We start from the raw sequence: 17,080 nt of genomic DNA on the forward strand, positions 1-17,080 counted from the left end.
TAGTGAATGTGAACGGGAAGAGATAGTTTTGCTCTCTCATATGTATCTTGCATTTACTGTATTTATGATTTTAAAGCACAGTTAAGAGTTGCTGTCATAACGTGTATCAGTGCATTTTTCTTCAAAAGTGGTGCTTTCCAGATGATTTATTACTTTTTATTTCTAACCCACAGACTTCTTTACCTGCAGCTCTATCCTTACTTGAGAATTTTGATCAACTCTCCAGCAAAAGCTTAATCTGCGTAAGAGTGAATGTTTTCTGATTAATAAAGTAGACATGCAGTTACAGTACCCCAACATACCATTAAAATAAATTCATAAATTTAAATATATACATTTAAAAATAAATTCACTCATCTTGGTGTCTGTATCATTCGTATCATAATCATCTGTTTAAACAATTTTGATATGATTCCTGAACAAATTATGAAAGAACTTTCTAAATGGTCCCCCTTAAAGATTTCTCTCATTGGATTCATTCATTCTGTTAAGATGGTGGTGCTTCCTAAAATTCTTTATCTCTTTCAGTGTTTACCTCTGTTTATTCCTCATTAATGTTTTAAAATCTTTGGACTCTGTTCTCTCTTCTTTCATTCAGAATGGTAAACATCCTCGTTTGCGTAAAGTTTACCTTCACAGGTCTAGACGAGATGGTGGTATGTTCCTGCCTAATTTTAAGTTCTACTGCTGGGCAGCAAACATACAAAATACACTGTATTGGTGGCATCATCACCTTCTACCTAACAAACCATCCTGTGTGGACATGGAAATACATGCACAAATTTCCCTTCCAGCACTTCTTGCAACCAAATTACAGCTAATTTCTTATACTTTTGCTGATTGCCTGGTGGTAAAACACTCGCTGAGGATTTGGACCCAATTTAGGAAATCATTTGGTTTTAAAGATCCTTCTCTTCTCAGTTACGTTACCCATAATCACTTTTACTTGCCTTTAATGCAGGATGGGTCATTTAGGAGCTGGTCTGACAAGGGGATAAAATGCTTTAAAGACTTATTTATTGACTATTTATTTGGTTCTTTTAAACAGTTGGTGTCACATTTCGGTCTTATTAAATCTGATTCATTGTCTTGCAGTCTTGCGAGTAAGAGATTATGTTAGGTCATTTTTAGCAGATTTTCCAGTGATGCCTCCTGAAAACCTTTGGATAGTTACCTTTCATGTAACATATTAGCTGAGGGCTCAATTTCCACCATTTATACTTTAATGATAAATCAGACACCTTCCTCTTTAGACAACATTAAGAGAGCTTGGGAGGAAGACCTTGGCAGTCCACTCTCAGATGACACATGGAACTGTGTTCTTAAGTCCATTCATCATCTATGTGTGTTTGCCATTCTCTCATTCAGTTCACAGTAGTACACAGAGCTCATATATCCACAGTGAAGTTAGCCCAAATGTTTCCTGATACTAGCTCCTTGTGCTCCAGAGAAGTCATTGTTGTCGGCATCAAGGTGTAAAATTCTTGCCTTCTCCTCTTTGTTAGCACATAGAGTCTTTCTATTAAAGTGGAAGGATCCTCTCCCACCTACACATATTCAGTAGATTAGAGAAATGATGTCTTGTCTCTACCTTGAAAAGATTAGATACTCATTAAAAGGTTCAGGAAAACAGTTATTTAAGGTGTGGCGCCCTTTCATTGATCATGTTGACACATTTAAATAATGCCCTATCATTGATTTGAATTTACTTTATTTTGTTTTTGTTTGGGGTTTTATTCCCCCTCCCTTATCTCAGTGTATATATATATATATATATATATATACACACGTTTTATGTATCTGATTTTTGGCTGACATAGACGTGGATATACATGTATGCCCTGTTTTTTAATGTTGTTGTTTACTATTATTATTATTATTATTATTATTATTATTATTTTACTTGAATACTTGAAGTGAATTTGATTTGATAGGCATATGCTAGCCTATTTTTATGCTAATTGCCTTGTGATATCATTTCCATGCAGTAACATTGTTTGTTAATTTGAATCAGTACATTAAAAAATAATACCTTTAATAAAACTAAAGTATAACCTCCAGACACCACTACACCACTGTCCACACAGTAAAGTGTAACGAACTTCTTGTTCTGTGCATTTTTTTTAAAAACCGAAATAACAAACTGCACCACTGTCGTATTTATTTTATTTTATTTATTTATTTTTTTGTGTGTGGGGAAGCAGGGAAAGGGAAGCTAAATAGAGAGATGATGAGTTTGTTGAGATGATGAGATATGTGCTATTATAGACAGTGCAAAAAAAATTAACAAACCTTGTTTGAACTTGGCTGGGAAACTGGAGAATACCTTTGTTTTTTTTTCTAGATTAAATATGATTTTTATTTTAGTTGCAGCCATAAAATGACTTGTTTCTTGAAATATTGTAATTGTAAATTCTTGAAAAGTTCTTGATGTAATTATTCATTGATATCATTGTGTAAAGTAGAATAATGCAGATGTGCAAGAAAAAAAATCTCTCTGCTTCTATTATTATTTATATGCAGTGTATACAATTTATGCATTAAACAATGTAAATGTTATGTAATACTTAAATGTATGTCAAAGACACTTAAATATTTTTAAATACATACATGTTTACATTTCTTAGTGTTGTTGCACTGTAGGAATAGTGGTTTCAGCACTCCACCTTTGCTCTGAGGAAATTTACAGCTAAAGTATTTCAGTATGTTTTGAAATATCACATAACATATATTACAATAAAATAAAACAAAATAAAATACTAGGAGAGAAGTTTTGTGGCTTATTGGACCACTAGTGTGCAAACTATTTTCTTACCACATTCCTATCAAGCTTATTATGTGGTTGTCAGCATTAAAAAATATCATCTGCTTTTTTCAGTGCAAATTTTGTTTGTAAAGGATGAAAATTATAGTTCATTTTTGTCAGTTATTTTATCTACGGATCGCTGCATTTCCTACAGATTTCTGCTCATTCGAAATCGGGTACAGATGAAGCGCTGTAAGATTACATTCGATTGAATCCGTTATTGAGATAACAACTGCGTGTGTAAATAAGTGTTGTACCTGTTTAAATCATGCTTTCATCCGAAAATATTCAGTATCTAGAAGGAGCAAACAAATTACTCAAAGACTATCCTCCTAAACCTCGCGCTCATGTATACTGCTGTCATTATAATCTTTACATTCTTTCTGAGCTCAGTGATCCATCTATATCAAACTAGCTGACTGTGTGTAACATGTGAGTTCTTGCTAAATATGGCGTTATATTACAGGGCATTGGCATGAATTGTACTCGTGATGGAGCGGTAGTGGAGCACTCGTGGAGCGAGTGAAAACCATGATGCTCCGGCTTTTAAAAAATATCATGCTCCTCGCTCCGTTCAAAATCACACAGCTCCACTCCGCGCTCCGCTCCCACTCCACTCACATACTCTGACCTCTGGCTACTAACAGTAGGTAAGTCAAAAAGTTTTTTTAACAACTTGTTTATTGGCTTGTTAATAGCAGTTTACTGTGCAATATGTGCCGACTGGGTGCAATCGGGTCTCTGTCTTCCCAGCCGGGTTCGGGTCGAATAACGGTCGGGTCCAGGTAGTAAATTTAAGGCATTTCTTGGGTCTCCACGGGTTCGGGTCCCACTTTCAAAATAAAATAGGTTTCCGGGTCAGTTCTGTGCAACAAATTTACGGGTCTCTTTGGGTTTGAGTACGAATATTTGGTCCCTTGAAGACCTCTAATTTAGAGTTACAGTTCATGTTATATGCATTCCTATGAGTTTGTGGCATATTTGAATGTTAACTCTTATCAGTAAGTTATGCATTTATCATTTTTCATCTATCATCTTTCATATACGCTGCTTTGTTATGTAAGGTACATTTACACATTAAATAAAATGTATTCTTCTTGTTTAAGCAGACATAGTGAATGTGCACGGGAAGAATAGGCCTTCTGATGTCTGTGTATACTAATTTTGCCTTACTACTCACTTTAAGGCAGAGGTTCTCAACCTTTTTTACACCGGGGCCCACCTCCTTCTCTGGTCAATTTTGCAAGGCCCCCATGCCTGAAATTTCCTCTAAAGGTGTTTATTTTTAAACCTTTTTATTAACCAAAACATTTGTTTTGCCTTTTTATTCTTCTACTGCATGTTATAAAATAAAAACTCAAAATACAAACAAACCTTAAATTAAAGCTATACTTTTTAACTTAAAAGAAAACCCTCTGCTCAGTTCTAACTTTTTAATATATATTTAGATTTAAAGCTCCTGAATTCTTTAATTCAGACATTCTTTACAACTTCAGAGTACCTTTTCTTAAGTAAGTGAACCTGCCAAACAGGACAACAGGGAGATGCCAAAAGACCACTCACTAAACCTGTCCATTTGAACTGGACTGACATATCTATTGTTTGTATCTGTTATAAAATAAAACATACAAATGAAAAATACAGCAAATACATTCTAAATCTGTTGATGCTGATGCTCATGGGTGAGCATCCATTATGACACAGGACTTTCATTTTAACAACTACGCAAATGTTTTGAAATTTCACGCAAAAATACTTGGGATAAGAGCCCAGAAAACGCAAATAGCTTGTGAATCAATAGCGGACATATGTGTGCATAATGCACGACTCTGATAAACAAGAGCGTCATACATTAGGCACGTGCACATTCGTTACTATTACTCTGATCGTCTTTACCTTTACATTAGTGTGACGGTTTGTTTCATGCAGCCAAGAGATGAAGTAGAGACCTACACTCCCGCGGGAGTACCGCAACAGAGTGCGGTGCAAAACTTAATGAACGAGTGCGAGTGCGGGCGGGATGTGGGAGAATAAAATGATTCTCAAGAATCGCAAAATAGAAATATCTAAACATAAAATAAAAAACATATAAATTGTTATTCATCTATTGCACTAAAGCAACAAAAACAACTAATATAACATAAAAATGATTAACAGGCGCAAGAATGGGCAGTTTCAATTTAAAACACGTGTTTGCAGCTTGAGCAATGAAGCCATCTGTTGATTTCTGGAATGCATTTGTCAATCAGAGGTGTTTAAGTTAGAATCCACTCACCGCTTATAAGTTTTTGCACAGTGCTGAATGTTGCGTACTCGCGAATCCTCTCATTACAACACATGAAGTGTAGACAATGTGGAAGATTCATTGTGCATATATTCATCGTGTTATAAGAGCTTTATGAGATCGCGATGAATGCATGCACGCAGCAACCGATGCTTACTTTTTTGTTAAGAATAGCAGTGGTTTATAAATGTTGATGCTTAGCCTAAATAAATATTTTATCGGGAGTGTTTATGTCGAGATCTTGTGGAAATTGTACATTTCATGTACATTTCATTGATGTAGTGAAAAATGTCTACATAGGTTACTTTTATGCGGGCTTTTGCGAGGAGGAGCGGGAGAAAACATGAATATTGCAGATGGGAGCGGGACAAAATAACATATCTCTGCGGGAGCGGGTGGGCGCAGGACAGAATCTTGCAGAAGCGGGACTAAAACATGAGTCCCGTGCAGGTCTCTAAAATGAAGTTTGCGTGCAGCGGAGGAAGTTTTGAGTCACCGTCGAGTCTGTATTTAACAGTGCGATGAGGCTTGCTGCGCCGAGTCCAAAGCAATCAATCACAGAACATGAGAGGCTGTGCTTTGAACATTTTAATATAAAACATTAATAATTAAATTAAGTAATTTTAGGATAATATTTAAATTAATTTTAAGCTATCTCGTGGCCCCCCTGGAGGATCACTGAGGCCCACTGGGCCCCCACCGGTTGAGAATCCCTGCTTTTAGGAATAAATTCAATGAATCTGTCATCCCATTTATAGTGTGATCGTGTTTCTGTGGTGTCCGGGGGTTACCATTCGAAGTCTTCTACATCTTTAAATGTTCATGGGTTTGCCTGTCATGTGATTAATCATATGACAGGAATCAGACACAAAAGGGTAGACCAATATAAACAAAGCAGCATGACACACAAACAGGGTCATTGATCAAACACTTAACATGCTGGATTGTGGAGTTGTATTTTGGACTTACCAGTCCAAAAGGAGGTCAGAGGTCACCATCACCTGAATATTGACTTTCCGCTCATAAACTCCATTTCCCATAATCCCGTACCTGGTACTGATCACAAGCCCAGCTGCACCTTGTTACTGGAACTATTTAAACAGCTGGTTCACCTCCACTCTTCGTGAAGTCTTGTTTTGCCCCGGCTGACATTTCTAAGCATTTCTACACTCTCTATTGGATTACTGGATTTTGACTTTGGATTGTTTCTATCGTTTTGGATTGTAAACTGCCTGCCTCCGACCTATTGCTTTGTTTACGGACTATTGTTTATTCTGCCAGCCTCCTGCCCTGACCATTTGCCTGCCTTGCTACTCTGCCATTTGAAACTTGGCAGATTTGCAATTGCATTTGGATTATGTCAAAATGTATGCATCCACATATGGACAATGTTACAGAAACTACAATTTGCAATTCCTTTTGAAAGTCCGAGATATCCTTCAGTACATGTATGTGTGTGTGTGCGTGCATGCGTACGTGTATATACTAAAAAGTTGAAATTATAAAACTGAAACTCATCATGGTCAACATACTTGAGTTTGTCCAGTGAGCAGTTTGGATCGTCCAGTTTGTCAGAGAGCAGTTTGACTCCTGAATCTCCCGGGTGATTGTAGCTCAGATCCAGCTCTCTCAGGTGTGAGAGGTTTGAACTCAGAGCTGAAGACAAATAACCACAGCCTTCCTCTGTCACCATACAACCAGATAACCTACAAAAACAACCCCACATGATATTAGTGTGATGACCAGACATTCAATTTTAAAGGGGTCATCGGATGCAAAGTTCACTTTTTTCATGTTGTTTGAACATTAATGTGTTGCCAGTGTATGTACAAATCTACCCTACAATGATAAAAATCCATGCAGTGGTTTTTAATTAATCTGTAACAATAATATCCCCTTTTTCAAACCGAGCTGTTCTCAGATGCCTGTCTATGTGCCGTCACACCGACAGAGGCTGCTCCCACAATAATTGATGAGCTCTTACCTTAGACCAGCTGTCACAGTCCAGTAACTTTCCAGGTTTTGATGCTAGAGCAGGGATGTAAGTTAGACAAGAATATCTCCGATTGAGCGACTGAGGTGTTGTGTTGCTGGATGTAATAATGAACATAGTGGTCGTCATTTACTCCCGACATCTGTGCCGCTGAAGATGCAGTGGATTACATTTGTTTGTGAAGGGAATGCGCCTCCCGATCTACATATATCCGTCTATGTTTGCGTGAATCATTCATGATCCAGCTTCACTTACAGCAGAAGTGAGTATAAGCGTTTTTTTATGAATCTTTGCCATCGCCTTTCCTTATAACGTGGTAGTTAGGAAGTTTAGCGGCTAAATGCGGCTAATGTAAACAAGACCGTCTTTCCACAGAGAGAAGAGAGGGGCGGGGTGAGCAGAGCTCATTTGCATTTAAAGGAACAACCCCTTAGAATGAGTTGATTTTTGCAGAGCTGATTTTGGCAAGGTAAAAAGGCTGTTTTACAAAACCACTGAGAATTTTTAATCAAAGTATATTAGAGACTTTTCATTAAGACCCTAAAGAATCATATCAACTGGAAAATGGGCATCCGATGACCCCTTTAAGGCCCGTGTCCACCAAAGCATTTTTAGCCAATTAAAAACGCCAGACACTCTGCTGAAAATACCCAGCTGTGAGAGCTTGAGAGTGCAGCGTGTTGTTTTTTTCTTTTTTTCCATTTGAGACACTGTGGTTGCTATGGTACGGACTATCTGCTGAAGTAATATGGTAGACGCATTGCGAATGAAATGTTTTTCCAAGCATTATTACTCATTACAAAATTTTGTGGTAGTGTGACAATTCCATCTGGTAGAGACATAAATACTCAGAGACAAGCAATATTAACGGAGATGAAAAAATTCAAATTCAGATTTTGATTTTAAGAGATTTATTATAAAAACTGATAACTTTTTTCCCCCAAAATGCAATAAATCCTATAAGGGCTTTATGCTTACTTTTCTTTTTAGAAGCACTTGTGCTTTTAACTTAAAAATTTAGGTGCACAGTCAAAATTTTAGGAGCACCTTCTAATCAATAATCAAAAAATCTGATCAAAAATTAGCCTTCCCATTACAAGGTGATATTTGACCCTTAAAGGGGTCATCGGATGCCCATTTTCCACAAGTTGATATGATTCTTTAGGGTCTTAATGAAAAGTCTATAATATACTTTGGTTAAAAATGGTTGTGTAAAACAACACCCTTTTTACCTAGCCAAAATCAGCTCTGCAAAAATCATCCCATTCTGGTCAAGGCTGCTTTAAATGCAAATGAACTCTGCTCGCCCCGCCCCTCTCTTCTCTCTGTGGAGTGGCGAGCCTGTTTACTTTAGCCGCATTTAGCTGCTAAATGTGCTAACTAGCACATTATTAGGAAAGATGATCACAAAGATTCATAAAAAACCCTTATACTCACTTCTGCTGTAAGTGAAGCTGGATCACGAATGATTCGCGCAAACATAGACGGATATATGTAGATCGGGAGGTGCATTCCCTTCACAAACAAACATAATCCACTGCATCTTCAGCAGCTCAGATGTCGGAAGTAAATGACAACCACTATGTTCATTATTACATCCAGCAACACAACACCTCAATCGCTCAATTGTTGCCTAACTTACATCCCTGCTCCAGCATCAAAACAATTGCTAGTGTTTTCTGTCATAACTATGCAAACATTTGATTTCAAACCCAGTATCATAGCCATTTCTTGTTATGATGTTATTTATATTATGATCTTGTTATGACATAAAGCACAACTGCGCTCACGGTGACCCGAGTTCGATTCCCGTCTCGAGATCCTTTGCCGATCCCGCTCCCCTCTCTCCTCCCATCTCTTTCCTGTCATCTCTCTACTGTCCTATCACAATAAAAGGCATAAAAAGCCCAAAAATATAAGTAAAAAAAAAAAGTCAGTGCTAAGAAAACTGGTAGGACTGCACTGTATCCCTAAAATGTCTAGTTTGAACTTGCCATTTGCTAGCAACTGATTTTTTCATGGAAGCTTTGCATTAAAATATTTCAACTTTGATCAGTGTTTCGTGTCTAATAATTTTGACACAAAACATCTAATAATCTATCAAGCAGCTGTGTAATAAGTGGGATAATGTACATTCAGCCAGTTGTTAATCGCAAAATAAAGATGTATATTATCCCTTACTTATTATAATCTTAATTCAAGTAATAAAGGATTTTAAAAAGTCTGACAGTAATCAGTGTTGAACGCTACTGTAAGGTTTACTCTGCCTGGTTTAAATGTTTTAAAATGATTAACAGTGGAAAAAAATTAGAAATTTAGAAAAGTAAACAAAAGTACTTAAAAGTAATAAGTTACATTACTTTAATAAAGTAATTAAGTTGGCTTGGGAAAGCCAACTTACTGAAATCCTATTTAAACTTCTTCTTCTTCTTCTTCTTCTTCTTCTTCTTCTTCTTCTTCTTCTTCTTATTTTTCTGACCGCAAATTTTTTGGACACTAACTCCTCCTAGACCGTTCAAGCTACATACTCCAAACTCGGGTCAGATCTTCATACTGTTCTGACTTAGTGTGCTATATCTTTCTATCTATCTTCAAACCTTATCTATCTATCTATCTATCTAACTATCTATCTATCTTCAAACCTTATCTATCTATCTATCTATCTAACTATCTATCTATCTATCTTCAAACCTCTATCTATCTATCTATCTATCTATCAAACCTCTAATCTATCTAATCTATCTATCTATCTAAAATCCTAATAATGCTATGCTAAAATCATGTTAGCGACTTGCTAGTCATGCTAAAATCATGCTAGCGACTTGCTAATCATGCTAAAATCATGTTAGCGACTTGCTAGTCATGCTAAAATCATGCTAACGACTTGCTAGTCATGCTAAAATCATGTTGGCGACTTGGTAATCATGCTAAAATCATGCTAGCGACTTGCTAGTCATGCTAAAATCATGCTAGTGACTTGCTAGTCATGTTAAAATCATGCTAGCGACTTGCTAGTCATGCTAAAATCATGTTGGCGACTTGGTAATCATGCTAAAATCATGTTGGCGACTTGGTAATCATGCTAAAATCATGCTAGCGACTTGCTAGTCATGCTAAAATCATGCTAGTGACTTGCTAGTCATGTTAAAATCATGCTAGCGACTTGAGTCATGCTAAAATCATGTTAAAATCATGCTAAAATCATGCTAGTGACTTGCTAGTCATGCTAAAATCATGCTAACGACTTGCTAGTCATGCTAAAATCATGTTGGCGACTTGGTAATCATGCTAAAATCATGCTAGCGACTTGCTAGTCATGCTAAAATCATGCTAGCGACTTGCTAAAATCTTGCTAGCGACTTGCTAGTCATGCTAAAATCATGCTAGCGACTTGCTAGTCATGCTAAAATCATGTTGGCGACTTGCTAATCATGCTAAAATCATGCTAGCGACTTGCTAGTCATGCTAAAATCATGCTAGCGACTTTGCTAATCATGCTAAAGTCGTGCTAATGATTTGCTAGTCATCCTAAAATCATGCTAGCGACTTGCTAGTCATGCTAAAATCATGCTAGTGACTTGCTAGTCATGCTAAAATCATGCTAGCGACTTGCTAGTCATGCTTAAATCCTGCTAGCGACTTTGCTAGTCATGCTAAAATCATGCTAGTGACTTGCTAGTCATGCTAAAATCATGCTAGCAACTTTGCTAATCATGCTAAAGTCGTGCTAATGATTTGCTAGTCATCCTAAAATCATGCTAGCGACTTGCTAGTCATGTTAAAATCATGCTAGCGACTTGCTAGTCATGCTAAAATCATGCTAGCGACTTGTTAATCATGCTAAAATAATGTTAAAATCATGCTAGCGACTTGCTAGTCATGTTAAAATAATGCTTAGCGACTTGCTAGTCATGCTAAAATCATGCTAGCGACTTGCTAATCATGTTAAAATCATGCTAGCAACTTGCTAGTCATGCTAAAATCATGCTAACGACTTGCTAAAATCATGCTAGCGACTTGCTAGTCATGCTAAAATCATGCTAGCGACTTGCTAGTCATGCTAAAATCATGTTGGCGACTTGCTAATCATGCTAAAATCATGCTAGCGACTTGCTAGTCATGCTTAAATCCTGCTAGCGACTTTGCTAGTCATGCTAAAATCATGCTAGTGACTTGCTAGTCATGCTAAAATCATGCTAGCGACTTGCTAGTCATGCTAAAATCATGCTAGCGACTTGCTAGTCATGCTAAAGTCGTGCTAATGATTTGCTAGTCATCCTAAAATCATGCTAGCGACTTGCTAGTCATCCTAAAATCATGCTAGCGACTTGCTAGTCATGCTAAAATCATGCTAGTGACTTGCTAGTCATGTTAAAATCATGCTAGCGATTTGCTAGTCATGCTAAAATCATGCTAGTGACTTGCTAGTCATGTTAAAATCATGCTAGCGATTTGCTAGTCATGCTAAAATCATGCTAGCGACTTGCTAGTCATGCTAAAGTCGTGCTAATGATTTGCTAGTCATCCTAAAATCATGCTAGCGACTTGCTAGTCATCCTAAAATCATGCTAGCGACTTGCTAGTCATGCTAAAATCATGCTAGTGACTTGCTAGTCATGTTAAAATCATGCTAGCGATTTGCTAGTCATGCTAAAATCATGTTAGCGACTTGCTAGTCATGTTAAAATCATGCTAGCGACTTGCTAATCATGCTAAAATCATGCTAGGGACTTGCTAGTAATGCTAAAATCATGCTAGTGACTTGCTAAAATCATGCTAGTGACTTGCTAGTCATGCTAGAATCATGTTGGCGACTTGCTAATCATGCTAAAACCATGCTAGCGACTTGCTTTCTATTATGCTAGCAACATGCTTTCTTTCTAATCCAATCTTTCTAACTAATCTTTCTTTCCTTTCTAACAAATCTTTCTTTTTTCTTTCGTTCTAGCTAATCTTTCTTTTTTCTTTCTTTCTTTCTAACCAGTCTTTCTTCTTTCTTTCTAGCTAATATTTTTTTCTTTTTCTTTCTTTCTAACTAATCTTTCTTTTCTTTCTTGCTTACTTTTCTTTCTATCTAACTAATCTTTCTTTTTTCTTTTTTACTTTTCTTTCTTTCTTACTTTTCTTTCTTACTAATCTTTCTTTTTTCTTTTTTACTTTTCTTTCTTACTTTTCTTTCTTACTAATCTTTCTTTTTTACTTTCTTCTTTCTTTCTAACTAATGTTTCTTTCTTTCTAACTAATCTTTCTTTCTTTCTTTTTCTTTCCAACTAATTTTTCTTTTTTTCTTTATTTATATCTATCTAGCCTATCTATCTTCAAACTTTATCAATCAAACTAAAACTATTTCAAACTGAAAACCTTTAAACTTTCTTTAAACTAAAAGCTTTTAAAACTACTTAAAACTTACTGGCTAGGCTTTCTCAAGCCAACTTAAAGTTTGCTAACAAACTTTTTATCTAGTTGAAAAGTTGCACTACTTATTACATTTTAAATCAAGTAACTTGTAATCTGTAACCTATTACATTCCTGCTACAGGTCTCAAAATAGACAGGGGCATTTTTATCATGGTGTAGCATCTCCTCTTCTTTTCAAAACAGTTTGAAGACATTTGGGCATCAAGGTTAAGAGTTTCTGGAGTTTTGGTGTTTGAATTTGGTCCCATTCTTGCCTGATATAGGATTGTGGAAGAGTTTGTGGTCGTCTTTGACATTTTTTTTGTGTAATAATGTGCCAAATGTTCTCTATAGGTGAAAGATCTGGACTGCAGGCAGGCCATTTCAGCACCTGGACTTTTTTTTTACTACGAAGTAGGGATGTAACGATTACCGGTTTAATGATAAATCATGATAAAATTCCCCATGGTTAGTATTACTGTTTCGTATTTTAATAATCACGAAAAAAGCCGTATTTGATTACCGTGATTTGAACAACTGATGATAAATAACTACATAAAGCACAGTTTTATGTAACAGTCTGACCATACAACACTTTTCCACTTTGAAACGGTTCATTTTAAATGAGCTTTGGCCCACAGGACACGACAGCACTTCTGGACCATGTTTACATATGGCTTTCTTTTTGCATGATAGAGCTTTAGCTGGCATCTGCAGATGGCACAATGGATTGTGTTTACCGACAGTGGTTTCTGGAAGTATTTCTGGGCCCATTTCGTCAATGACAGAATCATGCCAACTGGTGATGTAGTGTCGTCTGAGGGCCCAAAGACCACAGACATCCTACAAAGGTCTTTGACCTTGTCCCTTACGCACAGAGATTTCTCCAGTTTCTCTGAATTTTTTGATGATGTTGTGCACTGTAGATGGAGATTTGCAAGGCCTTTGCAATTTGACATTGAAAAACATTGTTTTAAGTATTAATAAGTATTCCATAATATTTTTACGCACTCTTTCACAGATTGGAGAGCCTCTGCCCATCTTTACTTCTGAGAGACTCTGCCTCTCTAAGACATCCCTTTTATAGCTCATCATGTTACAGACCTGATTTCAATTAACTTAATTAGTCACTGGATGTTCTCCCAACTGAATCTTTTTAAAATTTCTTGCTCTTTCAGCCCTTTGTTGCCTCCGAGCCAACTTTTTTGAGACCTGTAGCAGGTATAAAATTTGAAATGAGCTCATTTAGTGGATAAAAGGGTAAAATTTCTCTGTTTAATATTTGTTCTCTGTTTTTTTGTGAATAAAATATTGGTTCATGTGATTTGAAACTCTATTCACATTTAAAAAAACATCTCAGCATTTCTGGAATTTGAGTTGCATATTTATTTATGTGGATCTCAATCACTAGATGATGAAAGTGGAGAAATCCACCAAGTTTGCCCTGCTTGCTGTACGAGAAGCGAATTTGCTCACTGAGGAAAGGTAGCATATGCAGGGGCTTTATGTGCTCGGGTAAGAGACTGTCCCTTACCTGCCATTGGGCACACGTTCATGTCTGTCAAGCCAGACTTTGTGCAGCTGAATGCTTCTGCAGAGGTCAGGTGGATGCCCTTTCCATATGTGGATCTCTCCACTCAATGTTTCAGAGAACTGGCATTACGAACAGTAACCTATTGATTCATGGAGTAGAAAGGCTTGACTGCTTCATTTTGTCGTGGCAAGTACAAGCGTAAATTAAAATGTCTTTGGTCTATGATCTGGAATTGTTCTGTTAATTCTGCTTAATTTTATTCATACTAAAACTAAAATTAAACTGAAACTAAACTATATAAAAACTGAAATCTGTTCACAAAATAGTCTAACAACTAAACTAAAATGAACCAAATTATTAAAGAAACTAATGAAAGTGAAACTGCATTTTATACTGAAAATTGAAAATGACATTAAAGTAAAAATAATTGTCTGCTTTTATTTTAGTACAATTGTACCAATTAACAAAATCTCCAGTCTTTCACATGCATCTGAATGATTGTGTTTAATTGTGAGAGTGAAGTGAGGGCGGCACACCAGTGTTTTGCCTAGAGCAGCAGTTGAGCTTGCGCCGGTCCTGGCTGCACACGTTGTCCAGTGTGCGACTGTCTTAAGGCTGGAATAGGTGGATTTGTTAAATATTACTTTTAGAAGAAGACACTGTAATATTGAGATTTTTTTGCACCCTCAGATTCTAGATGTTCAAATAGATGCATCTTGCCAAATATTGTCCTATCCTAACAAACCATACATCAATGGAAAGCTTATTTGATCAGCTTTTAGGTGACTTTGAAAAAGTTTTTTGTTGTGCTGGTAGTGTAAATAAATGAATATAAATGATGACTCTCTTCCGACATGTTTAATGGTTAGGATTTTACTTTGAGGGACCCATCATTACTAACCCATTATTAACTACCAGTGAGGAACTGTCAGGGCCCTCTAGGCTCAGAGAGGGCCTAACTTATTGTTAAAGCAATATTTACAGTTGTTAAATGTTTTAAAATATAACAAATTTTACTTAAGCAATTCATAATTCATAATCACCTTAATAAAATAAATACAATTTCTGTGAAAAAAGAAAAAAAACTCTCCGAATCTGTGTATTCAGTAAATGGATGAATGAACGCCACCCATTTTCTATTTAAATGTTTCTGCCTAGCGTCTGGATGTTCTCCCAACTGAATCATTTCAAAATTTCTTGCTTTTTCAGCCCTTTGTTGCCCCCATGCCAACTTTTGAGACCTGTAGCAGGTATAAAATTTGAAATGAGCTCAGAGCTGCGGCTCTGTGATTGGTGGTCCAGCTATGAAATTGCAGAAGGCCAAGCAATAGTAAATCTTTCCTCTAAATGGGCAAGCCTTGTTATCACTAACTGTATGCCAAGTTCTGCCCACTGTGGGAATATATATGTGTATATATATATATATATACACATGGGTTTATTTCTCCAAGCTTCATTTGCTCACAAAACCACCTGGTGGCCAAAGACTGTAAAACAAGCAGATGTTGTACAGATGACATGATGCAATTTGTGACACTGCATTTTGTGCCAGTTAAGTCTTAGAAATAACAGTGAAGCAAAAACTTTTTTTTACATAGATATATGTATATGTATATATAAATATATGTATAATATATGATATAATGTACACTACCGTTCAAAAGTTTGAGGTCAGTAAGACTTGTTATAGTCTTTAAAGAAGACTCTTATGCTCATCAAGGCTGCATTTATTTGATTAAAAATATAGAAAAAAACAGTAATATTGCAAAATGTTTTTACAATATAAAATAATGTTTTTTATTTTAACATAGTTTAAAATAGAATTTATTCCTGTGATGAAAAGCTGAATTTTTATCAGCTGTTACTTCAGTCGTAAGTGTCACATGATCCTTCAGAAATCATTTCAATATGCGGATTTATTATTAGAATGATCAATGTTGGATAATATCAACAGTTGTGCTGCCAAATATTTTTTGGAACCTGCGATTTTTTTTTTTTTTTTTCAGGATTCTTTCATGAATAACAAGTTTATAAAGTACAGTGTTTATTCAAAATATAAACATTTTATAACAATGTAAATGATTTATTATTAAATTTTAATAAACTTTTAATTATTAACTTAATATATCCTTGGTGAATAAATGTATTAATTTCTTAAAAAAAAAAAAAAAAGAAACAATAAAAATGTACTGACCCCAAACTTTTGAACAGTAGTGTATATATATATATATATATATGTGTGTATATACATGATTTTTTTTTTTAATGGAAAGCCATTTACCTCAGGATCTCCAGCTTACAGTTCTTTAGTCCATAAGAAAGAAGCTTCACTCCTGAATCCTGCAAGTCGTTGTTACTCAGGTCCAGCTCTCTCAGGACACAGTTTGATGACTGAAGAGCTGAAGACAAACTTTCACAGGCCTGAGCAGTGAGATTACACCCACAAAGCCTGTTTGGAGAACAAAACAAACAACATTGTGTTTATCAGGTGTTTATAATCTGAAAACATTTGCCTTGTAAAAACCTTTGACTGTAGTGATACTGTTGGATAGTATGATGAGGGTTCCTTTTACATCAGCAAGGAAATACGTGATGCAATATAATAAAAGAACATAAGTAAATTCCAGGTTCTTTCTTTATGAAATCAGTAGTTAAGGATAAAAGACTTGAGCTATGTTTAAAATATTTACAAGTCCTTCTTGTTGAGACGAATAAAGTCTGAAGTAATTACATGAACAGAACCCACTTTTAAAGCTTGGGCTCCTAAACATTAGATCACTTGCACCCAAAGCAGTTATTGTGAATGAAATGATCACAGATAATAGTTTTGATGTACTCTGCTTAACCGAAACCTGGCTAAAACCTAATGATTATATTGGTCTAAATGGGTCTACTCCACCAAACTACTATTATAAGCATGAGCCCTGTCAGAGTGGTTTAATTCATTTGAAATACTATTGCTTAATGTTACTCTGCCAGATATGCAAAAGATATCTCTCCTCTCTCTTGTTTTAGCTACTGTGTATAGACCGCCAGGGCCATATACAGATTTCCTAAAAGAATTTGC

The 17,080-nt window shown here is 36.0% G+C and overlaps 1 protein-coding gene across 1 annotated transcript in view; it reads right to left on the reverse strand.

The window, feature by feature from the left end:
* The window catches only part of LOC127159195 (NACHT, LRR and PYD domains-containing protein 12), a 105,321-nt gene extending 88,863 nt beyond the window's left edge, over positions 1–16,458 (reverse strand). The window contains exon 1 of the mRNA XM_051102095.1: positions 16,295–16,458. The gene's annotated coding sequence lies outside the window, so the exon portion shown is untranslated. The remainder of the gene's footprint in view (positions 1–16,294) is intronic.
* Positions 16,459–17,080: the final 622 nt, after the last annotated feature.

Source organism: Labeo rohita, unplaced genomic scaffold (genome assembly GCF_022985175.1).
Source record: "Labeo rohita strain BAU-BD-2019 unplaced genomic scaffold, IGBB_LRoh.1.0 scaffold_198, whole genome shotgun sequence".
In the NCBI taxonomy this organism is placed as follows: domain Eukaryota; kingdom Metazoa; phylum Chordata; class Actinopteri; order Cypriniformes; family Cyprinidae; genus Labeo; species Labeo rohita.